Genomic DNA, 25799 nt, shown 5'->3' on the forward strand with positions numbered 1-25799 from the left:
TCTACAAATCTTAAAAATTACTATAAATTCACTCACTTCTGAAAACATTCCTGTGCAATATACTAAAACAAACATTTTCAGAATATTTAGCAAAAGGGAGATACAATATTTTAAGAAATGTGTAAAATGAGAGACATTCAAAATGTTATCTATTGATCAGATAATGGAGACAATATCAACATGAAGATCCTTGGAACAGTTGAAGCACCATAAACTGTCATGATCATCTGACTGACATCCCCATATATCTTCCCATGCTCACCTCCACTATATTAAAAAAAAAAAAGTCTAGGACCCCCAAAGCACATCTTAATTTCAAAACACATCACATTTTTTCTCTTCAAGTGCATATTTCTAGCTTTCTTGACTAAATCTCTGAGGCTAGGTTTGTGGCTCAGTATAGTAGAACACTCGCTTGTGAGGTACTGGGTTCAATTCTCAGCACCACATAAAAATAAAATAAAGGTACTGTGTCCATCTACAACTAAAAAAACATTTTTAAAAAGAATAAGTGGAAAGGAGAAAAAAGGAAGGGTAAGTAAATATAATTTTAATCTGACGTTCTTCATTCCTTTCCAGGTCTTTCACTCCCAAGCCACTCTTTATTCCAGACCTGTCACTCCAAATTTTCTTGGAAATTTGTAAATCTAATTTACCATAAATTCACCCATGAAAATTACCTTGTGCACTGTTAATCAGACCACAATAAATAGATTAAACAAAGAGTGATGTTATTTTAAGAAATCTGTAAGTTAGAGGACTTTTCAACACTATGTATCAGATATTGGAGACCACTATAAACCATCATGTCATTACCAGAATTCTGTTATCCTCACATACCTTCCCACGCCCACCACTCACCAAGTTTCTTTTAAAAGAAGAACCTGAGAACTCCAAAAGCATCGCTTGCTTGCTCGCTCGCTCTTTTGATGGTCCTCAAATGTGTTCCTTGATTTCCCAAATATATATCTGGCTTTACACATCCTTAAATTCATTTCTGCAACACTTATCATTAACCCATTTGACCTGAGTTGACAAGTAGGACTGAAAGTAGTGTGAGGCAAATGAGATGACTAGGGCCTAAAATTTAAGAAGACACTCTCAGAGGCATACAAGCACCTCAATCACAAGGCTACTTGCCCATTCATATATTCAACAAATATGGGCTGAATTAGGTTCTTTCCTTATTCAAGAAGTAGTTTAGTCAGGAAGGCAAATATGCTTAGAAATAAACACAATTTAGTTTGAGAGCTATTATAAAGTGTGTACCATAGAAGTACTGCACAAGATAAAGTGATTAAATTGATCTGAATAAACCAAGGAGCACTTCAGAGAAGTTATTTATCTACAGCTTAACTAATATACTGCATTCTAGGCAAAGAGAACAGTTTGCAAAGATCAAAAGGCAGAAGAGCATCATTTCTTGAAGGAACAAGAAATTTGGTGGTAATAATCTAAAAGAACGTACCAAGTTATAAGACCAAAGGGGCAGAAAGCAGAGAAAAAACCTTAGTCAGATGGCAGAGCACCTTAAATATCACATTAACAAATTTAATTTATTTCTTTAGTAGTAGAGTATAATTATGAGTAGTAGAACCAAACCTCTGTAAAGGATAATTCTACTCATTTTCTATTTTTCAAACTAGAACAGTGACTTCAAAATATTTTTGATCCTACATCCCTATTATTAAAAAATTTTGAGTATATCCCTCAACATATACATTTAGATATATATTTATATTACATTTAAGTTATTTCTGTGTTCATACATTATATACCTGATTAGACACATACAATAGAGATAATAAATGTAATAACAAAAAAATAGAAACAATCCAAATATCCATAAACAAAATGTGCTATTATCCATACAATGGAATACTACGCAGTAATATAAAGAATAAAGTAGATGCAAGCTACAGTGTAATGAACCTCAAAAAACATTAAGCTAGGCTGGGGTTGTGGTTCAGTGGTGGAGCACTCGCCTAGCACGTGTGAGGCCCTGGGTTCGATCCTCAGCACCACATAAAAATAAATAGACAAAATAAAGGTATTGTGCTCAACTACAAGTAGAGAAAATATTTTTTAAAAATTAATCTAAGTGAAACAAGTCAGATGCCACCAAATATTGTATGATTTCATTTATATCAGAACTCTAGTGAAAGCAAATATGCAGAGACAAAAGTAAATGTGTTGGGCTGGGGTTGTGGCTCTGAGGTAGAGCGCTTGCCTAGCATGTGTGGGACACTGGGTTTGATTCTCAGGACCACATAAAAATAAAAAATAAAGATATTGTGTCCACCTATAACTAAAAAATAAATATTAAAAAAAGTAAATGTGTTATTACCTGAGGTTAGAAGTGGGAACAGGAATTAACTGCAAAGAGACACAAAGGATTTTAGGAGTTAGGGTGATAAAACATTCTATAAATTAGCTTATAGTAATGATTGTTCAACTTTGTAAATTGATAAAGAAAACATTCTTATGTATATTTACTATGAGTTAATTTTATGGGACACAAATAATCTGTCAATAAAATTGCTAAAAGTCAGTCACAGTGGCATGTACCCATAGTCACAGCTACTTAGCAAGCTGAGGCATGAGGATCACTTGACTACAGCCCAGGAGCCCAGGCAACACAGCAAGACCTTGTCTCAAATACATACATTCATAAAACCATATGTGTGATGTATATACATATACACACGTGTGTACGTGTGCATGCGTTACTATGGAAACCAATATGGCAGGGTCCTCAAAAATTTGAAAACAGAATTATCAGATCATTCAGCAATTCCAATTCTGGTTACACACCCAAAAAGAATTAAAAAAAGACCTCAAACATATCTTACGTATCCATGCTCTCAGCAGCATTATTCACAACAGCCAGAAACTGGAAGAAATCCTAGTGTCTGACGAATGAATAAACATCACACATATGCACATGCACACAAATAAATATCATTCTGCCTTAAAAAGAAAAGTCTGACATGTGCCACAACATGAATAAGCCTTGAGGATACTAGGCTAAGTGAAATGTACCAGTCACATATATATAGAACATTTCATCCATCAATAACTGAATACACTTTCTTCTCAGCAGCACACGGATCCTTCTCTAATATAGACCATTTTATGTAAGCTATCACATATGCTGGCATACAATTGTAGTGTTAATATATTTTTAGCTTCTGCAGGGTTATTTTGAGAATTCCCTTTCTGATGATATTTAATTTTGTGTTCTTGCTTTTTTCTTGATTACACTTGTTGATTTTTATCAAATTACAGCTGCATTATATCTTCTCTGTTTTATATATTTTTGCTCCTACTTTTTTTTCCTTCTTACATAATTTGGAAATAATTTGTTATTCTAGCTTCTTTCTGATACAAGTACTTTAAAGTTACAAAAGTCCAACAGAATACTGTTTCATCCCAGAGATCCTGATATTCTAGCTTTTATTATTACTTAGTTCAAAGCACTTTTTATTTGCTTTTCTTATGCTTTCTTCTTTGACTTTTGAAAGATTTATAAGTGCAACATTTAATTTTGAAATAGTTGACATGGGGGTGGGTTTCTATATATCTTTCTGTTGGTTTCTAATGTAATAAATCATGTAGGAAACAGTCTGCATGATTTCAAATTTTAAAATAGTAATGGAAATGCTTTTATATTGATTATATTGGTTATAAACATTTAAAAACTAATCAAACTACAGAAGGGGCACAGGGGTAGGAATGATAGTAGAATGAATTGGACATTATTAACCTATAGGCATATATGCTTACATGACCTGTGTAACTCTACATCATGTACAACCAGAAGAATGAGAAGTTACACTCCATTTATGTATGATGTGTCAAAATGCATTCTACAGTCATGTGTAACTAATTTTAAAAAAAAGTATTCAAAAGAAAGGAAAAAAATGTACCAGTCACAAAAAGACAAATACTGCACAATCCAAATTATATGACAAATCTAGAGTAATCAAATTAATAGAAAGTAGAATGGTGGTTGCTGGGAGATGGAAGGGGAGGGGAATAGGATTGTCATTTAATGAATAGAGAGTTGATGTTTTGTAAAATGAAAGGAGTTTGGGAGATGAATTACATAATAATTTGAATGTGCATAAACATTTGAACAATACATTTAAAAACAGTTAACATGGTGAATCTCCTGCTATGCTAATATCATCCTTACTCTGCATTTTAACTACTTTCATTAAGCATTCATAAAAAGTACTATGTCACATAATAATTGATGTTAAGTCAGGTATAGTGGCATACACTTATAATCTCAGATACACAGGAGGCTGAGATGGGACAATGGCAAGTGCAAAGCCAGCCTGGGCAATTTAGCAAGACCCAATATCAAAATAAAAAATAAAAAGGGGGTGCTGGGCCTGGGGCTCAGAAGTAGTGCACTTGCCTGGAATGTGTGAAGCACTGGGTTCAATTCTCAGCACCGCATATAAATAAATAAAGGTCTATCAACAATTTAAAAAATTTTTAAAAATAAATAAAAAGGGTTGTGATATTGCTCAAAGGTAGAGAATATCCATGGGTTCAATTCTCAGTACTAATGAAATAAACTAAGGAGTGATAGGGGATAATAAGAAGTCATTCAACTCTGTATTGTCAAGAAACCTACATAAGCCAAACTGAATAATATTTTTAAAAATTAGAATCATTATTGTTTTTGCAAGTAGGGATCTCTCCAGCATAGTAGCATGTACGTACCTATAATTCCAGCAACTTGGGAGGCTGAGATAGGAGGATATCAAGTTCTAGCCTCAGAAATTTACCAATACCCTGTCTCAAAATAAAAAGTAAAACAGGCTGGGGATGTGCCCCTGGATTCAATTCCCAGCACCACCAAAAAATTAAATAAAAATTAAAAGGAAAGTTCATGAAAACAGAGATTAGTAAAAGGGACTAAAAAGGGCAGGGAGGAGGGACAGAAAAATAGAAGATGAGTAGAATGAATCTAACCAACCTTTCCTATGTCCATATATGAATATACCATAGAGAAGTTCAATTAACCCCCAAAGCAATATAATTTATGCCTTCCACAATTATCAAAAATTCATTTTGCATTTTTAAACAATCTTTAGACCTGTGAGTACACACAGCAATTCTTGAACTAAAACACGCCGTTTTACAAAACTGTCAATTCGCATCATTCACAGTGAAGATTTAGCAAACTTCTGAGATTACTTCTATTATTATTATACTAGTCCAATTATTTTGCATTGTAGAATATCTCTTTACCTTTGAGTAGTGAGGAAATTGTGCTAACTAACTCAGCTGAATTAGACTCGCTGATTTAAAGTACTTAGGAATGGAAATCATCTAGACATCAAGAAAATTTACTGGGTTTAAGAGATGATCTCTAGGGGCTGGGGACACAGCTCAGTTGGTATAGAGTGCTGGCCGAGCGTTCACAAGGCCTTGGGTTCGATCCCCAGCACCACACACACAAAAAAGAGATGATCTTTAGAGCCCATTTCCTAACTACAGTGAATGAAGCTCTAAACAAAGCTTAAAAGATTATCCAAAAATATTATACCATTGCATCCAAAAATTGAGTATTGATAAGTGTGATCAATTAAGACAACCAAATATTCTATAAATAAGTTCTCCTGTTTCATTGATAAAAATTTTAAATCTATTGGAAATTCAGTAGGTAAGACTGTTATATGAGTCTAAAAAAGGTCACATGCTCATAATTAACAGAAGCAAAGACAAATAAAATGTATATAATGATTAAAATGGCACTGGTTTTCTTCTACTTTATATTGGAGACCCATTGCCCAAATAATTCTCAAATTATAAAAATACCAAAAAATCCAAGCTAACTTTAAGATAATTAGTATGTTCTCAAAAATAAAAGCTCTATATGTATAATAAGAATTGTAATACATTCTGCTGTCATATACAAATAAAAAAATAAATAAATAGGGGCTGGGGATGTGGCTCAAGCGGTAGCGCGCTCGCCTGGCATGCGTGCAGCCCGGGTTCGATCCTTAGCACCATATACAAACAAAGATGTTGTGTCTGCCGAAAACTGAAAAATAAATATTTAAATTCTAAATAAATAAATAAATAAATAAATAAAATCCAAGCTACAAATCTTATATCACTTTAATTTTTTTTTTTTTTTTTAGTTTTAGGTGGACACAATATCTTTATATTTTTATATATATATGTTGCTGAGGATCGAACCCAGTGCCTCACACATGCCAGGCGAGCACGCTACCACTTGAGCCACATCCCAAGCCCCTTATATTTCACTTTGTTTATAAACTTTTTTTAAAAATATGTTTTAGTTCTCAACGGACCTTTATTTATTTTTATGTGGTGCCGAGAATCGAATCCAGTGCCTCGCACATGTTAGGCAAACGCTCTACCACTGAGCCACAATCCCAGCCCTATGAACTTTAGTCTCTACTTTTGATCATAGCAGTAATCTGCCTTGTGGACATAAAAGAAAACCCAATATGTTTCCTTTCTTTCTACTTAAGCATCCCATTTTCAAAATCATGCTCTACCAGACAATAAGAGACTATCAAAATCTTATTGGACTCATATACAATAATTTCCTGCAAATATTACTTTTTCACATATTATTTATATTCTTTATCTTTGAAGTATTACAAATTATAGCAAATTATATTTTCCAAAGATGGCTACAAAAGTAGAGTCCATCTCACTTGCCCTTCTTACAATGTAACACTGATACTCTTAACTTCAAGCAGTAGGGGTCTATGTACATACACCCTAGTTCAACCCTCCTCCAAACCTGGTGGACCTTTGTAACTACTGCAATCAACAGAATAAAGACACACTTTGTGACTTTCAAAACTACATCACATAATCCATGCACCTTCACTTTCCTCTCTTAAGACGCTCTATTGAAACCCAGCCTCTAGGCTATGAGGAAGCCAAGCAGCCATAAGGGTAGGTGTTGTGGAAGTGTTTTGGCCAATAGCCCAGGCTGAGATCCCAGCCAACAGCCAGCATCACCATACAATAAGAATGAGCAAGCCAACCAACTACTTTAGCTCTTAGCACTGAGTCTCCCCTACCCTTCCAGAAATCCTACCTCATGTCATTTATTAACAGTAACAAGCACCCCTGTCCAAAAGAGTTTTGACTAGATTGTCGAATCATAAGCAAAATAAAGGATTATGTTTTAAGCCACTAAATTTGGGGTAGTTTGTAATAATAACAATCTCATAAATACAATTTGGAAACTGCACAAAAATAGAAAGAAAAACAATTTTTATTTAAGTTTCACCATTGTTGGGGCTGGGGATGTGGCTCAAGCGGTAGCGCGCTCGCCTGGCATGCGTGCGGCCTGGGTTCGATCCTCAGCACCACATACCAACAAAGATGTTGTGTCCGCCGAGAACTAAAAAATGAATGTTAAAAATTCTCTCTCTCTCACTCTCTCTCTCCTCTCTCACTCTCTCTTAAAAAAAAAAAAAGTTTCACCATTGTTAACATTGACACATTTTACAATCAAGAAAATGTTGTGCCCCATCACCTAACATTCCAAATGCTTTGTTTTTACCAAAATAAAGGGTTACATTTTTAAAGGCAGTCATCTAATTTTCATCTAAAAGCAGGAAGGAATTTGGCATTTAATACTCAACCCACTTTTCTTTTCTAAACTATCTCTTTCACTTACCTGTCCTAAGTGAGGTGTCTAAGATTGCTGCCCCACCAATATTCCAATCTATGTATATGGATCAAGATCTTGGATGGCAACAGCAGCTGCACTAGCACTCTTCCCTGAAATTTTCAATGAAAGGAAATCCTAAATACAGATATCTCCTTTCAATTTCAATCACTTACAATTCTACCCCTATAGTTAAATGGGTATGGATGGAATCCATTACGGTAAACAGAAGTAAATGCACAGGTTTCACCAAAAACAGAGTTGGGTGATATGGATTCAAGCCCCCAGCTCTACTTTCTTAAGAACCATAGGATCTTTGTTAATTCATATGACATGTTCTCTGTATCTAAGTCTGATCATATGAGGAAAACTCAGGGGACAGGCTCAAACTTTTAGTCTGAGTATCAGAAGATCCAGGTTCCAAATTCAGTTATTTTGCCTTGCTTTTAGAACTGTGATACATACCTGGGCTCAGTTTTATCATTTCTAAAAGAAAAGGATTGAATTAGATAATGGTTTCTAAAGTCCAGCTCCTGAACAGATAGATGCCAGTCATCACAAAATAATGTTTGTAAACTTACCAACTGTGCTTAATATAAGAATGACCTTCCTACTTTTTTGAGGTGAAAATGGCTTCTTGCTGGGCACAGTGGTGCATGCTTGTAATACCAGCTGCTTAGGAGGCTAAGGCAAGAAGCTCCCAAGTTTAAAGCCAGTCTGGGCAACTTAGTGAGACTCTTGTCTCAAAATAAAAATAAAAGGCAGAGTCAGTGGTCGGGATGACAGGGCTGGGAATATAGCTTAGTGGTAGAGCACTTGCCTAGCAAGTGGAGACCCTGGCTTCAATCCCTAGTACCACCAAAAAAGTGTGTGGGCCTGTGGGGGTGGGGGGTGGCTTCTCTTATAATGTGATGATAGCAGCTCTGTGTGTGTGTATGTGTATGTGTGTGTGGGGGGGGGTGTTTAGATACACTGCAAAGTTGAAATAAAAAGCTGTAATCCCATGTAAGCAACCTAAATTCTTTTTAGAAATTAAGGTATCTGTATGATTTACAAGAGATCTAAAATTCCTTCTACTTCTGACATTCTACAATACTATCAATATAATAGATATCTAATATGTGACAGGTACTCTATTAGTTGCTGGGATAGGAGGCAAAAAACAAATAAGGTCAGTCTCTGTTCTAGCAAAGCTCCTAATTGAATAGGGAAACAGGTACCTAAACCCCAATACAATATATTGGGTCAATGGGGCTGGGGATGTGGCTCAAGCGGTAGCGCGCTCGCCTGGCATGCGTGCGGCCCGAGTTCAATCCTCAGCACCACATACCAACAAAGATGTTGTGTCCGCCGATAACTAAAAAATAAATATTAAAAAAAAAAATTCTCTCTCTCTCTCTCTCTCTCTCTCCCTCTATCACTCTCTCTTTAAAAAAAAATATATATATATATTGGGTCAAGTCTTCCATTGACGCAATAAACCATATAAAGGGACGAATGGTTACATGAATTTTAAAATTTAGTAGGTGGTTTGGGGGTATGGTTCAGTGGCAGAATGCTTGTCTACCATGCAAGAGGCCCAGATTTGACCCCCAACACTATAAAAAAAAAATAAAGTAGGTCTAGAGTGAGTTCTGCAATTGTGTTACTTAACTTCTTTGAATCTTGATTTCCATATCTGCAAACCAGGAATAATTATAGTGCCATGGAGTTGTGGTAAATGGATAAGATGCTAAAAGTAAAAGAACAATCCACAAGAAAGTTCAATTTAGACACCTTCCAGGAGACAAATTAATTTTAATAAAATATCATTTTATTAATGGCCTAGTGAAAAAGTTTCTTTTTAACAACAATGTAAATATTCTTTATTTAAAACACTATACCTCTCTCCACTAGCCTCTAAACAGCTTAAAGTCAGAACCAAGTTTGCTCCATTTACATTCCAAGCACCTAATAAGTAGCAGGTATCAATAGTTTATTAGAGAAAAATGACTGAGTGAAATAATAGTTTCTTTATTTTTATAGGGATTAAAGTTACAGTAGTTAAAAGTAAAAATTCTTAGGATTTTTATTCAAAACGAATTTTCAGTGTATAATTTAAGTGGCTACACATACCATATTTGAATCTGAATATGCATATACCTGTTTTAAGAAGCAAAATAAATTTACCACAGACAATGCAATAATGGTTTTCCTGAATACAAAGACTGACAGCAATTAACATTTACTGGGCACTTATATTTGCCTCCTGTTATTTCTAAGCTCTTTCTGAGGATTATCTCATTTAATCCTGACAATGTCTCTTATGAAACAGACTAATAACATTCTCACTTTACAATTAGTAGGCACTGAGGCACAGAGGATTCAAGTTACTTCCAAAGGCACAAAACTACTAAGTGGTGGGGCCAAGATTAAAAAAACAACAACAAAGGAAATCAGAATGTCTAACTCTAATGTCTTTACCTAAATAACTGCTTTTTAAAAAAACCAGACTACCAGAACAAGGAGCACTTGCCCCAGATGTTTTCATATATATATACATATTTCATAAACATATATATGTATATATATGTGTGTGTATTATATATATGTGTGTGTATTATATATATGAAAACTATATATATAAATTTTAGTTGTAGATGGACACAATACATTAACTTATTTTTATGTAGTACTGAGGATCGAACCCTGTGCCCCCATACACAGATAGGCAAGTTCTCTATCACTGAGCCACAACTCCAGCTCCAATGATTTCTTTTTCTAACTAAGAATTCCTTTATTATGCATGCTAAATACAAATATATGATACAGTCCCTGCCCTCAAGAACCCTTCAGTGTGGTACCATAACATTAAGTAGTCAAAGCACTCGGTGAAAGAGCACTTGCCTAGCATGAGCCAAGACCTTGGTTCAATCCCCAGCACTTGGGGTGGGGTGGTGGGGGAGTAGTCACACCAAAACTTTATTGTTTTACATTCAACTATCTCAATGTTAGATTTATATGTAATTTCCTTTTTACTTATTCTTAATTTCACATATTACTACCTTGAGTTTTCAGAGGATTACAGGAAGGGTTTATACAATTTTGAAGGAAAAATAGGTTAAAAACTGAGAGACATTAAAAACTCTTGTGTGGTCATCTACTTTGAGATAATGACATTTTAAACAAACAGAATAAAAACAACTGAATTTCATTTCTGATAGATGCTCTAACAAAACAGCTACAGATGTAATTTGCAAATTGTATTTTTAGCCAGTAATGTGTTTCAATTCATTTTTTCACTGGCCTGATTCTTAAACAGACTATAATGTGTTTGATGTTTTGTTTTGTTTTGTTTTTTCAATTTTAATGGAGAGCTAAATACCAACAAAAAAGAAATAACAATAGGTGTAGCAAATGCTTTTCAAGACATGCAAGCAACCAGTGTTATTATGGAAAAGACCTGACATATAGGACCAAAATGAACATTGAAGTAGCTGATATAATTAAAGAAACATTTTAATTTATAAGATTAAATCTCACCTTCTTCCAGGACTACATTTCACATCTTTCTGCCTCTAACAGCACAATAAATTGTCTCCTTACTGTCTTGTAACTATTTTTAAGGAAACCAATATTCCAATGACATTAGTCAAAAAGACAAACTGGGTGTTATTCGTAATTTCTCAGTATTTTAGCATTAGAATAGTTTAGGTACTATTACTAAAGGAAATGTGAAAATGAATTATTTTTGGTTGTAAATGGACACAATACCTTTATTTTATTCATCTAGTTTTATGTGGTGCTAAGAATTGAACCCAGGGCCTCACATGTGCTAGGTAAGGCTCTACCACTGAGCCACAACCCTAATGAATTATTTCTAAAATAATACCAGAAAAGAAACAAAAATCTAAATTTCTAAAAACACAATTGAAACACTGGCACTGTGAATTCACAGAAGCAAACTACAAAAGGTTGCTAATGCAACAATTTGGCTTGTCAAAATTTCACCTATAAGGCCCGGGGTTGTGGCTCAGTGGTAGAGCGCTAGTCTAGCATGCATGAAACACTGGGTTCAATCCCCAGCACCACATAAAAATAAACAAAATAAAGGTATTGTGTCCATCTATAACTAATATATATATATATAATATATATATTTTTTTTAAATATCTTTTTCACTTATGGACAAATTTCACTATCACTATAACACTTTATTCTACTTCCTAATTCTTTGAAGAGAACACCCAGATTGTTTACATGTGGGGCAGCTGCCACTGGCAGAAGAGTTCTGAGAGAACTTTAGCCCAACATTTAAACTTTGTTCAGTCTTGGAAAAGAATTTTGACTTACTCTCCATACAGAATATGGCTGTGGAAAAAAATATTATCTAATTGAAAAAATTCATACTTTTTTTTTACTTTCTTAGTAGAATCACTATGCTAGTTACAGTAAATATGAGAAGTGAGAGAAACTATCCCAATTCCAAAGTTCTCTTGGGAAATAAAAATATTTAACTCTTAAATTTCATTTATCTGACTAAATACTTAACTTTTATAACACTGAAAGATCCTTTCCTCTTTCGAGATTTAGAATGCCAGTCCTAGTACCTTTTCAAAGGTTTTAGACCCGCTCACCATCCAATCTCAATTGTGGATGCTATTCAAAAAAAAAGAAGTTGGTACTTTGTCTCCTCTTCAAGTACCAACATCAACAGTTCTTATAATTTCACTTTACCAAGGCCAATTGTGATCTACAGCTCACAACTCTGACCCTGCTGCTGGCTTCAAACAACTCTTGTCAAAATGATAGCAGGAGCATGTTTGTAATCCCAGGGGCTCAGGAGGCTGAGGCAAAAGGATTACAATTCAAGACCAGTCTCAGCAATTTAGGGAGGCCCTAAAGAACTTAGCACAATTCTGTCACACACAAACACACACACACACAAAAAAAGAAGCAGCAGCAGCAGCAGGATACACTTCTTTTCTCTTAATTATATACTCAAATCATTCTTGTTACCATGTGGTTCACAGACCAGTTGCATCACCAACACCTATAAATAAGCTTGTTAGAAATGCAAAATTTCAGCTCATACACTAGGTCAACTGAATGAGAATCAGCTCTCTTCCTCCATACCTCCCCTCCCTCCCTTCCTTTCTGTTGTATTAATACTGGGGATTTCACCCAGGGCTTGCAACATGCTAGGCAAACTCTATCACTGAGTTTTATCTCTAGCTCTTTTTAAATTTTGAGACAGGATCTTGCTAAATTGCCCAAACTAGCCTGTAATTTGCAATCCTTCGTTTCAGCCTCTGGAGTAGCTGGGACTACAGGAGTGTACCACCACACCCAATAAGAATCAGCATTTTAACAAATCCTCAGATTATTCACACACAGAATTTTTAGAAGCACTGTCTAGTTCAATCATTCAGGATCCTTTCCTTCTTTATAGTTCCTTATATCCTATCTGGCATATAAGGAACCACATTTTTTTTTCCTTTTGATCATATTAAGACTCATCAAAAACTGGGCACAGTAGCACATGCCTATAATCCCAGCAGCTCAGGAAACTGATGCAGGAGGATAACGAGTTCACAGTCAGCTTCAGCAACTTAGGGAGGCTTTAAGCAACTCAATTAGACCCTGTCTCTAAATAAAATGCAAAAAAAAAGGGCTGCAAAAAAGGGCTGGGGATGTAGCTCAGTGGTTGTTTGCCCCTGAGTTCAATCCCTAGTACCAAAAAAAAATAATAATAATAATAATAAAGTCTCACCAAAATAAAGCAGAGAAACTTTAAGAATATAGTTTCTTCACAACTTTATTTTCATAAAAAATTATAAACTCCATAAATCCTGGAACTTCACTGTATTGTTAAAACTAAAACAGTACCAGGCAAATATTTATAGAAAGAACAAAACAGACACTAGATAATCCCTAAAAGTCCTCCTTAAATCTTTGGCTCTTTTACTTGCTATGATAGCAAAATTCTATCCAGAGAAACAGAAGGTAAAATATGAGATCGCCTAAATTTACAAAATGAAAACTATACTACTTTAAATTACATGATCAAGGTTACAAAGCAGGTTCACTATTAAGTTCAGAAGGCTAATATTTTATCAGATCAGTATTTCATTATTGCATCAGGTCAAATGACAATAACATTCTTCTATATATACACTAACATCCACAAAAACTCAACTACCCAGAAAAACTGTGCACTTGGAGCTTAAGTAAACCAAAAATGTGCACTCTATTGGAAAGAATCTGGACATAAAAAATTAAAGATTACAAAAAATGATTAATTTCTTTAAAACCAAAAGAGCTGGGCATGGTGGTACACACCTGTAATCCCAGTCGCTCAGGAGGCAGAGGCAGGGGGATTGCAACCTCAAGGCCAGCCTCAGCAATTCAGCAAGGCCCTAAGCAACTCAGTGAGATCCTGTCTCTAAATAAAATACAAAAAAGGGCTGGAGATATGGATCAGTGGTTAAGTGCCCCCGAGTTCAAACTCTGGTACTAAAAAAAAAAAAAAGTTATGAAAAAGAAAAAAATCAACACACCAGGTTTGGTGGTACAAGCCTATAATCCTAAGGACTCAGGAGGCTGAGTAAGGAGGATCACAAATTGAAGGCCAGTCTTAACAATTTAGCAAGGCTCTAAGCAACTGAGACTCCCATCTCAAAATAAATAAAAAGGACTGGAGATATAGCTCTGAGGTAAAGCGTCCCTGGGTTCAATACCCAGTACCAAAAAACAAAATGAAAAATACTATAGAATAGATATAGCAAGAGATTACAGAAAAAGAACAAAGATTAGAAGAAATCAAGAGATTCAGGAATATGATTTATGGAGAAAAGGCAAGGCAGCTAATAGCACAGAAATAGCAACAGAAGCAGCACCCATTTCAATAACCTCTAAGACAAATAATGTAAGAAAATTTTAGAACAAATTCATTTCTCTACTTATCATAATCTAACATATCTAAATTAACAAGGAAATAATATCCCTAACCCTTTAGAGATCAATTAAAAGCAAATTAAATTAAATATATATTGTCTTCTATGGTAAGTATTGTTATAGAAAAGTTTTCATCAATATCTATGAAGATTTTCACCTTAAAAAAATTCATTAAGGACTGGGGTTGTGGCTCAGTGGTAGAACGCTCACCTAAGTTAGATCCTCAGCACCACATAAAAATAAAGAAATAAAATAAAGGTACTGTGTCCAAGTACAACTAAAAAATAAATATTTTTTAAAATTCATTAATATTGTGATACCGCATTTATCTTCTATAGCTCATTTTCCCTAACTGCTTATCAGTCTAAAACAGATGCTATTAATGCACTTGGAGATTGATTTTTCTAAAAAACATTTTCTACCAGGCATGATGGCACACACCTGTAATCCCAGGAATTTGGGAGGCTAAGGCAGGAGAATTACAGCTCAAGGCCAGCTTTAGCAATTTAGCAAGACCCTAAGAAACTTAATGAGACTATCTCAAAATAAAAAATAAAAGACTGAGGGATATAGCTAGTTCAATCCCTAGTACAAAACAAATTTCCAGAATTGTTATTTTTAAGGAAAAAAATTACGTTAAGACTAAAATAAGGAAGGGAAGACTACCAGGACAAGGGACTAAAACAGTAATCATAAAAGACTAATAAATTTGAATACAAAAATAAAAAATCTACACTGCAAAAAGGCATTGAGACAAATGACAAATTTGAAAAATATTTAAAACATAAAACAAAGATTTAATACCCTTAATGGGATAAGGAACTCTTACAAATCAATAAAAATAAATAAATAAATAAAGCCAGTCTGAGGTTGTGGCTAAGTGGTAGAGTGTCTGCCTAGCACGTGTCAGTCACTGGGTTTGATCCTCAGCACCATATAAAAATAAATAAATAAAAGCACTGTGTTAATCTACAACTTAAAAGTTATTTTAAAAAAATAAAAAATTTTAAAAAGCCAGTAGGGTGACGTGCTCATATATAATCCCAGCTACTGGAGGGGCTGAGGCAGAAGGATTGTGAGTTTGAGACCAGCCTTGGCAATTTAGTGAGATCCCGTCTCAAAATAAAAATAAAAGCTCAATGTTACCCTTGGATTCAATCCCCAGTACTAAAAACAATAACAAAAAAGGCATGAGCAGAAATACATGAACATACAACTGACAAAAGAAATTAAACCATAAGCACAAGACTTTTACTTCACTAGTAATAAAAAGATACAAATGAGCATCATAACAAACAAACATTTAAAAGATCAATAATATCTAATATTGTATAAGGTATGGGAAATCTGGCACTTGTCATCACTATTATTAGGCTATATCCAATAATGTTATACTAGTATAAAAGCTTCTAGGGAAATAATCACACTTCAAATATGCTCATCCTCTAACTCAAAGCAAATTACTTTTGGAAAATTTATTCTAAATAAATTAATAACTATGCTAATATTTACATGTATAAGATACATTACATATGCCTGGCCTATGGTAGGTGTTCAATAAATATTTGATGAAACAATTAATCGTATTATTTATAATGGCAACTGTTAATAGGTATGTCTACAAAGTATCTATTATATGAATACACCCATGGCATACCCATGCAATTAAAATCCTATATAGCTATTGAAAATGATAATGCAGAGCTATAATTATTGATGAAAAATATACCTATAGGAGGCTGGGACTATAACTCAGTGGTAAAGTCCTTGCCTTGCATGCACAAGGCCCTGAATTTGCTCCCCTAGCCCCACAAATAAAAAATAAATAAAAAACACCTATCAAGGCTAGGGAGTAGTGGTACATATCTCAGCAACTCAGGAGGCTGAGGCACAAGGATCACTTGAGCCCAGGAGTTTAAGGCCAGTATAAGCAATACAGCATATCACTCAAAATAAGCACACTCCTACCTAGGTGTGTGTAGGGCTAAGGGTCGCCCAGTAGTTGAAAAGGTACTTCGAATATGTGAGATCCTGAGTTCAATCCCCAGAAAAAATACACACATATATACAAAACACCTGTAATATGAAACACACACACACACACACACACACACACACACACACACACCTACCTCAAAACATTACTTAAAAACTTTGGGCTAGGGTTGTGGCTCGGTTGATAGAGCACTTGCCTAACACATGCAAGGCCCTGGGTTCGATCCTCAGCACCACATAAAAATACATAAGTAAAATAAAGGTGTTGTGTCCAACTACAACTAAAAAATAAATATTAAAAAAAACTTATACATAGGGCTGGGGCTGTAGATCAATAGCAGAGCATTTGCCTAGCATGTGTGAGGCACTGGGTTCTATCCTTAGAATTTAATAAAATAAAAGCATTCTGTCCATCTACAACTATTAAAAAAAAAAAAACCTTATACATAGAAATTGAAAGCAGGGACTTTCAATATGTACTCCATCATTCACAACAGCATTATTTACCACATCCAAAAGATAAAAACAACTCAAATGTCCATCAATGAATGAAGAGATAAATATATGTAGTATATACATACAATAAAGAATAAACTATTGAGATCTGAGCCTTAAAAAACACACAACTTGTAATAAAAAGGGGAGATAAGTCTAACATCAAAGTAAATATCAAGAATTGAAAGCCCCAACCAATTTTACTATACCCCTTGCATTCTCAGAGATTAGTGTAATTCTAGCATAGTCCAAACTATTACATGGGGCACACCTGGGGGATTTACTCCATCAATAATAGGGGTTAAGCACAGCACACATGAGATTTTGAGAACATACATCAACAACAACAACAACAAAAAAAAAAAAAAAAACACCGGCAAGCCCAGATGCAAGTATAAATGGTGTTTAAAAAAAAAAAAAAAAAAGAATAGGGGGATACTTAAGAGCTGAATCCAAATTTAGTCCTAGCTAAAACTTTATTGAGCTCAAGAACTGTGTTTACAAAAAAAAAAAAAGAAAGAAAGAAAGAACTGTGTTTCCATGTGTGGGAGTAGTGTTCTGGCTTAGCCAGGTACTCATCCCATGAGGTGCTGTCCTCTCACACAATCAATGAAGCAAAGGAAAGTTAAGTCAACATACTCTCCAAAGGAAACTAAGACAGCTATCTTCAGTTGCAAGATTAACTATGGAATCATTAGAAGGTTACAATCAGTACTTAAAGGAAGACAGAAGAGGAGGAGAATGGAAAAGATTAGTGTATCACATGTATATAGGTGAGTATTTTCTTTCAACTCTGGGAAAGAGATCACCATAAAAATATTTAATATTAACTATTGCAGAGAAACTCTTGTACATGTGCACCTTAATACATAAGAATATGTAATATTAACAAAATAGAAAAAACAAATATCCATCTTTTAAAAAATGACTAAATTAGGGTAGTTATACAATTAACTCCTATCTCTGAGAAAATAAACCACATTTATAGACATCAATATAAAAGAATCTTAAAAACATAATAATAACAAAGCAAATATAAATATAAATAAATAAATACAGTATGGTTAAAAAAAGTAGCAAAACTAAACAATATAGTTTGATAAGGAAAGGAAGAGAATGATAAAATAAAACCAAAACAGAATTCTGAATAGTTTTGCCTCTAGTAGTAAGACAGCTAAATAGAAATCAGGAGAAGTATACCAATATTACTATTATTGTTCTATTTCTTAAGGGGGAGGATGGGTTCACAGGTTTTATCACATGCTCATTACTTACACAAAGAGTACTATGTTCTTACTTATGTATCAAATACCTTATAACATAAAGAGAAACAGGAAGAAGAAGAAATGGAGGGAAAGAAAAGTATACATACACCTATAATGCAGGTCAACATGGACCTCTTATCTCTCCCTAAAAAGGCAACATGGACTTCCATGTAAACTCCACTAAAATAAGTTTTTATTTTTTTCAAGGGCATAAAGCAGAAATGAAATGCAAGTACAAAGCTCATATATCTTAAATTTTAAAAATTAACATAAGGTGCAATGGCATATATTTGTGGTCCTAGCTGCTCGAGGCTGACGCAGGAGGATTCCAAGTTGGAGACCAACCTAGGCAGCATGGTAAAACACCCCCCATTTCAAAAAAATTAATATAATGTCCAATGAAATTCAAAAGAGAATAAATTTTAATAAACAAGTTTAATATATAAATGCTCATGTATAACTGCTCTCACATTTACATTAAGGAAATAGATACCTGTCCATAACTATACATAGAATCACCATGAGTGTGATGGCTAGAAATGCAGACAAACTGAATAGGAAAATCAGATATCATAAGGAGCAATGCCACTGATAAAAGGATTTTCTAAATAGCAAACAACTGTTAGTAAAGTTCTGAACAAAACTAAGTTCAATTTTCCCTTGGTTTACTGAGTAGTTGCATTCCTGGAAAATGCACTATCTACTAACTCCCTAAAAAATAAAGGCCCGTTGTGCTTAAATGTAAAATGGAATTAGGATCAGAATTGGATAAACAGGTTTTTCACCTACAAGGAAGTGTAGAAATGTCATACAGAACTGTATCATGCCTTGTGGGGCAACTGGCATTCCTGGCTTCTTCCTGCTTATTGAATACCAAAGCTGTACCTATCCTGCCATATTAATGTGTCAACAAAAATTGCACCCTCAAAGATATAAACACCCCATAGCAGCAGTACTGTCTCCATTAAGAACTCATCTTTAATTAGACTATGCTATACTCCATGTATGTATAATATGTCAAAATACACTTACTTTGTCATGTACATCTAAAAAGAATGAAAAAAATAAATAAAGCATAACCATCTACTATTATGTATAATTGTAATGCATCAATAAAAATTAGTTGGAAAAAAAAATCAAAAAACTTAACCAATTTCTAACTTTGGCAATAGAAGAATCCTTACACAATGCAAAAATTATTACTAGGGAAATAGAAAGATAAAAACTAAGGAGCTGGGTGTGGTGATGCACACCCACAATCCCAGCTATTTGGGAGGCTGAGGCAAAAGGATCTCAGATTTGAGGTCAGCCTAGGTAATTTTGAAACCCTGTCTCAACATAAAAGGGGCTAGTGGCAATTTCAACACTGGGGTACTTAGCCTAACATATGCAAGGCCCTGGGTTCAATCCCTGAAACAAGTGGGTATTGGGGGTAAAGGAGAAAACACACATAAAGATATCTGCCCCTAAATGAAAATAATACCTCAAACCAGAGGTTAGCAGTCTTCACCTATCTTTGAAGACGGTGTTATTTTGTAAAATACAAATGTCCAAATATAAAACAATGTTACACTCATAGGTATGTTAAAGTTTACACAAAGCATTTTTATTCTATTTTAATCTATATATCAATTCTATGAGACAGATAGCATTCTTCGCCTAGTAATTACAAGAAATGCCAGAACTGTCAAAGTGACAGAGCTATTAGGTGACAAGACACAGGACTTCAAGCTCTCAGATTTCAAATTCTGTGTTGTTTACTCAGTCCATACTGTTTCACAAAAGTCCAGTATGGCAAAACAGATAAAAGAAAATTTGTCAGTCTATACAGTGAAGTGTTACTGGCAAAAGATTAATATAAAGCCTCCTGATCTATTTTGATACATGACAGATGGTTAAACTTGTACTATATATATCAGCTATTTCTCAAAGTGAGAAAGTTTTAAAAGCTAACATTGTTTTAATCCCCAACACTGCCAATAAATATATAATAAAATAAAGCCTCCTGCGTTTAAAAACAAAACAAAACTAACATGTCTCATGAAGAAAAAGAACAACATTGACAAAGAAAATAGTTTTATTTTCTTGGGACACTGTAAATATTTTGGGGGTATGGGGGATTGAACCCAGAGGTGCTTAACCAAGGCCTTTTTAAAAAATATTTATTTATTATTTTTAGTTGGATATAATATCTTTAAATTTTTTTATTTGTTTTTATGTGGTACTGAGGATAAAACCCAGAACCTTGCAAGTGCTAGACGAACGCTCTATCAATGAGCCACAACTCCAGCCCCACCTTTTTTAATATTTTATTTCAAGATAGGATCTTGCGAAGATAATAAGGGCCTAAGTTGCGGAGGCTGGCTTTGAACTTGCAATCCTTCTGCCTCAGCCTTCCAAGTCACTGGGATTATAGATGTATACAATGGGATAATGTAAATATTCTATGCTTGAAAGCAGTAAGGTTTTATAGGTGTATTTGTCAAAACTGTATTTGTTCATGTTTGTTACATTCAATATGTGTACATCTCAACTCAGCCAAAAGTAAATAAAATGGGGCCTGGCTGGGGAATGGGTAGGAACATAGAACAAGTAAAAATGGCACATAATTAACAGATGTCGAAACTGGGAGACAGGAGTATTGTACTACTCAATTTATTTTATATATTTTTAAAATTTATGTAATAAACCATTTGTATAAACAAAAAACAAGTTTTAGGAGTAACCATAATATTGTCTAATTACTTCCTATTTCCTAAAAGATTCTGAATCAGAATCTTAATGAATCTTCAATTTAATCAGACATTATTGAATACCACCACAGATTCTGACAAAGAGTTAACAAACTTGTCAAAAACCTTTTAGAGCCAGGGCACAATGAAGCAGGCCTGTAATCCCAGCGACTGGAAGATTGAGGCAGATGGATTGTAAATTCAAGGACAACCCGGGCAATGAAGACCCTAATCTCAAAATAAAAATTGTTTAAAAGGGCTAAGGGTGTAGGTACCTAGCATATTCAAGGCCCTAGGCTTATCCAGACACACATACACACACACACACACAAAAAAAAAAAAAAAAAAAAAAAACCTTTCAGTTCAGGGAGAAATCTATAAACATTATACAATCTCGGAAATCTATAAACATTATACAACCTCAGCTTAACCAAAGTGCCTATAATGTAGTCACTTATATCATTCCTTTAAGGAACACCTATCTGAAGTTCATCTTTATCAAAGAATGAATACATGACAGGATGACATATTGAGTCAGTTCTTACTCATGCTTGTAGATTAACATCAAAGTATTAATGGAATGGTGCCATGCTTTTTATTTGATAAAACACTCCCATGGTTCCAAGCACCTATTTGCACACACCAGTTTACAAGACAAAAACAAAACCAAGGGCTTGATGTAAGAAGAAAAGTGATGTGTCTTATTCTTTCAGCTGAGGAAATAAGGAAGTAGGACAATTGATCAACAAGTGCAATCTCTAAAGGGCAGAATAATATACTTAGCCTTTCCTAAAAAATAGTAGACAATAATCTACAAGCTTCATCCCTCCCCTCATTCAAACCCAAACAGGAAAAAATAATTTAATTGATATCTGATATTAAAATATATATCTTTTAAAAAAATTTATGCTTCTGGGGCTGGGGCTGTGGCTCAGAGGTAGAGCACTTGCCTACCATGAGTGAGACACTGGGTTCGATCCCCAGCACCACATAAAAATAAAATATATTGTGTCTACCTATAACTAAAAAATAAGTATTTAAGAAAGAAAAAATATATACTTCTGAATTCATAGGTTAAGACTGACTAGAGAAAGGAGTTTAGGAATTATAATATACCTGTATATTAGTCTAAACTTGCAAACCAAGAGTTTGTCCTCATAATACTTTTACCTCCTTTTTGTTCCTCTTTCCCCAAGAAAATCTTTATACTTATTTATTTATTTATTTATTTATTTATTTATTTATTTATTTTAGTTTTCGGTGGAAACAACATCTTTATTTGTATGTGGTGCTGAGGATCAAACCCGGGCCGCACGCATGCCAGGCGAGCGCCCTACCGCTTGAGCCACATCCCCAGACCCATCCCAAGAGAATCTTTACCTCAGTCAGAATTATGGTACTCTGAGCCAACATCTCTAACCCACACATCACCTTATGTGCTCCTTCATGCCACTGTTTTACATCCTTTTTCCCGATTTAAAATTCACTTCAGTATCCCCTCTTGCCCCTGCAAGAGTTCTGTTTCTTTCTTCACACTTGAGTAAATCTTACTCCTTTAAAAAAAATGTACTCCATTACAAATTCCATAATGATGCTTCTATGACAACTATACCTACTATATTGACTTCAATGATTAGTAGCTAAGGGGAAGATAATACTCTTTTAAGCTCAATTGCATTAAGGGCTGGAGATGTTGTTTAGAGGCAGAGCTCCTGCCTAGCATGCACGAGGCCCTGGGTTGGATCCCCAGCACTACAAAAAAAACAAACATCTAACTATTTCTAAAAAGTCTACTATAAATACAAAACACTACTCTGTCATATTAAAAAATGTTTTGTAATTCATCATGTAATGATGAATCATCCAATTCAAGATTGCTAAGATATAGATTAAAACTAAATTTAAATGTCTCACCCAAATTTGTCAAAACATTCCATAATTCCCAGACACATCTGCACAAATTTTGAATACAGATTGACAAGTACTTTGAAGTCATTATATATACTGTCTTAACACAGAAGCCAACAAGGAATTATAGGACCTATTTGCAAATATAATAGTTTCCATATATACAGCACCCATATATACTAGGCACTGAGAATATATGTGTGTGTGCGTGTGTGTAATTTTGTAACAATTAAAGATGGGTTCTAATTCCCAATTTCAAGACAAGAAACTGTGGATTTGAATGATTAAAGAGGCTTCTGGTCAAGATAGTAAATTTACCTAAATAACAATTATATCTATAAATGTATCAAATAAATAATACATAGCTGGCTCAAAAAATAACAAATATCTTTCAGGAAAGCTGGGCACAGTCGTGTACACCTATAATCCCAACAACTTGGAAGGCTGAGAAACTTGGTGAGCCTTGGCAACGTAGTAAGACTCTATCTCAAAATAAAAACTTTTTTAAAGGGCTGGGGATGCAGCTTAATGGTACAGCACCCCTGAACTAAAACCGCAGTAACACCCAAAGAAGAAACATTTTCTTCAGGAATATAAGGGGAAATCAGAAAGTGGGACTGAAGCAGGAGGCCTATGAGTATCTTGGTTTAGAAACAGGCAGTGGCGATAGGGAGGTGGCTTCCTTAGGGAACAGGGACTGTGTAAGACAGAAAACAAGCCAGAGCTAGGACTGGAACAGGGCTTCCTTACTTATAAAAGGCAGCTGAAAACAACTTCTGCCTGGGGCTATGGCTTTTAAGAAATAACTCCCAGAAAGGCTGGAGGACACAGATACAGCTTCCAATCCAAGAAAAAAACAAAACAAAAAAAGAACCCTAGTCACCTGCCAGCTCTGTAACTGTATTTTCAAAATCATCAATATCTCTTGCCAGGTAGGAACTCTAAGGCTGGTTCCAGAACTGGGCTCCACAAGGAACTGTAAAAGAGCTATACAAGTGGGACTAAGAAGATTGCTGAAAGTTGGGGCCAGGGTTGTGGCTCAGTGGTAGAACACTTACCTACCATGTGTGAGGCATTGGGTTCAATTCTCAAAACCACATATAAATAAATAATAAGGGTTCATCCATAACTAAAAAATACATATTAAAAAAATTTTTTACAAAGATAGCTGAGCCAGGTGCAGTGGCACACACCGGTAATCCCAGCAGCTTGAGAGGCTAAGACAGGAGGAGTTCAAAGCCAGCCTCAGCAATGGCAAGGTGCTAGCAACTCAGTGAAAACCTGTCTCTAAATAAAATACATAATTTCCTGAACAATATTTATATTGTTATATCCAGAACAATATTTCATTCTGTTATTTCCCAAATGCATGACTATATTAAAAACTGTTTTCATCCTGGCACAGTGGCACATGCCTGTAATGACAGCAGCTCGGGAGGCTAAGGCAGAAGGAACCTGAGTTGAAAGCCAGACTCGGCAACTTAGCAAGGCCCTAAGCAACTAAGTGAGATCCTGTCTAAAATTAAAATATAAAAAGGACTGGGGATGTGACTCAGTGGTAAAGCATCCCTGGATTCAATCCCTGGTACCCACTAGGGCCCCCTCCCAAAAAATACACAGTTTCCAGTGTTCCCTCACATCCCTCATTTAAAAGATAAGCCCTCATCACTTAAGGTAACTAAGGAAGTTTAAATCTCTTCTACCTTGCCAATAAACCAACAATCACGATAATATAAAAGATTATTTTTCTATATGCAAAAAAATCACAAAAGCCTGTTTTTAACTTGCACTATTCAATAACTACAAAACTTAAGCATTCAGATTTCCCACAGCTAAGGAAAAGTGTCTTTATACTTAAATTTATTGACTTTGTCTAAGCGAACTTAAATGATGTGGGAAATCTCAAATTTAGCCTCTTATTATCATCAACCAGACACAGGACTTTCCTACCACTAGGAAGGGAGTGGTTTCCAGTTTTAGGATGACACAATTGAAAGGTTTTGAAAAGGAATTAAAAATAGTCTCTAGAGAGAATAGCTTGAAATAAAAAGTGTATTTTAGTAAAATAAGCATCAAATTAGTACTCTATAACTTACATTCTAGACCTACCTGTACCCCCAACTAGTTATGCAGCTTTAACTCATCTACCTAAGTTTCTAGTTCTTTACTGTAAAATGAGGACACTTCATAAGGTCTACTGGGCTTTTCTTTTCTTTTCTTTTCTTTTTTTTTTTTTTTTTTTGGAACTGGGAGATGAACCCAAGGCTTTGAGAATGCAAGGCAGATGCTTTGCCACTGAGCTACATCCCAGCCTTTTCTAACCCTAACACTATAATATCCTTCTAAACACATGATAGGAAGATTTGCTAAATACAAAGATAATCAGCATTTACATAATGCTTTCAAGAACTTTATCAGTGCTAATAATGCCTGTCCCTCTCTCCCACCCCCAAATATCACGTAAGAAGCATCTAAAAACAAACATTTGATATGTTTCAGAAATACTCCAATACTTCCCAATAGAGTAATATATTAAAAGCTAGAACTCTGAGGTATAATTTTTACTAAAATTCACCCTTTTAGTGCTATACATCTTGGTCTGAGGAATACATAGTCATAGTCATGTAACCATTATAAATATCAAGATAGAGGATACATACAAATAGAACATTCAAAAAAATTTCCTCATTCTCTTTGCAGTCAAACCCTCACCCAACTTCTGACAACCCCTAGTTTTCTGTCCCTATAGTTTTGTCTGTTCTAAAATATCATAAAAATGGAATCATA

The 25799-nt window shown here is 34.7% G+C and overlaps 1 protein-coding gene across 14 annotated transcripts in view; it reads right to left on the bottom strand.

The window, feature by feature from the left end:
- The window catches only part of Numb (NUMB endocytic adaptor protein), a 162662-nt gene that overhangs the window by 117132 nt on the left and 19731 nt on the right, over positions 1-25799 (bottom strand). For 4 of the 14 annotated variants that reach the window (XM_078050487.1, XM_078050483.1, XM_078050488.1 and 1 more), the window contains one exon: positions 2348-2376. The exons of the other annotated variants lie outside the window; for them this stretch is intronic. The gene's annotated coding sequence lies outside the window, so the exon portion shown is untranslated. The remainder of the gene's footprint in view (positions 1-2347; positions 2377-25799) is intronic. 14 annotated transcript variants of the gene reach the window in all.

This window comes from Ictidomys tridecemlineatus, chromosome 5, assembly GCF_052094955.1.
Source record: "Ictidomys tridecemlineatus isolate mIctTri1 chromosome 5, mIctTri1.hap1, whole genome shotgun sequence".
Lineage (NCBI taxonomy): Eukaryota > Metazoa > Chordata > Mammalia > Rodentia > Sciuridae > Ictidomys > Ictidomys tridecemlineatus.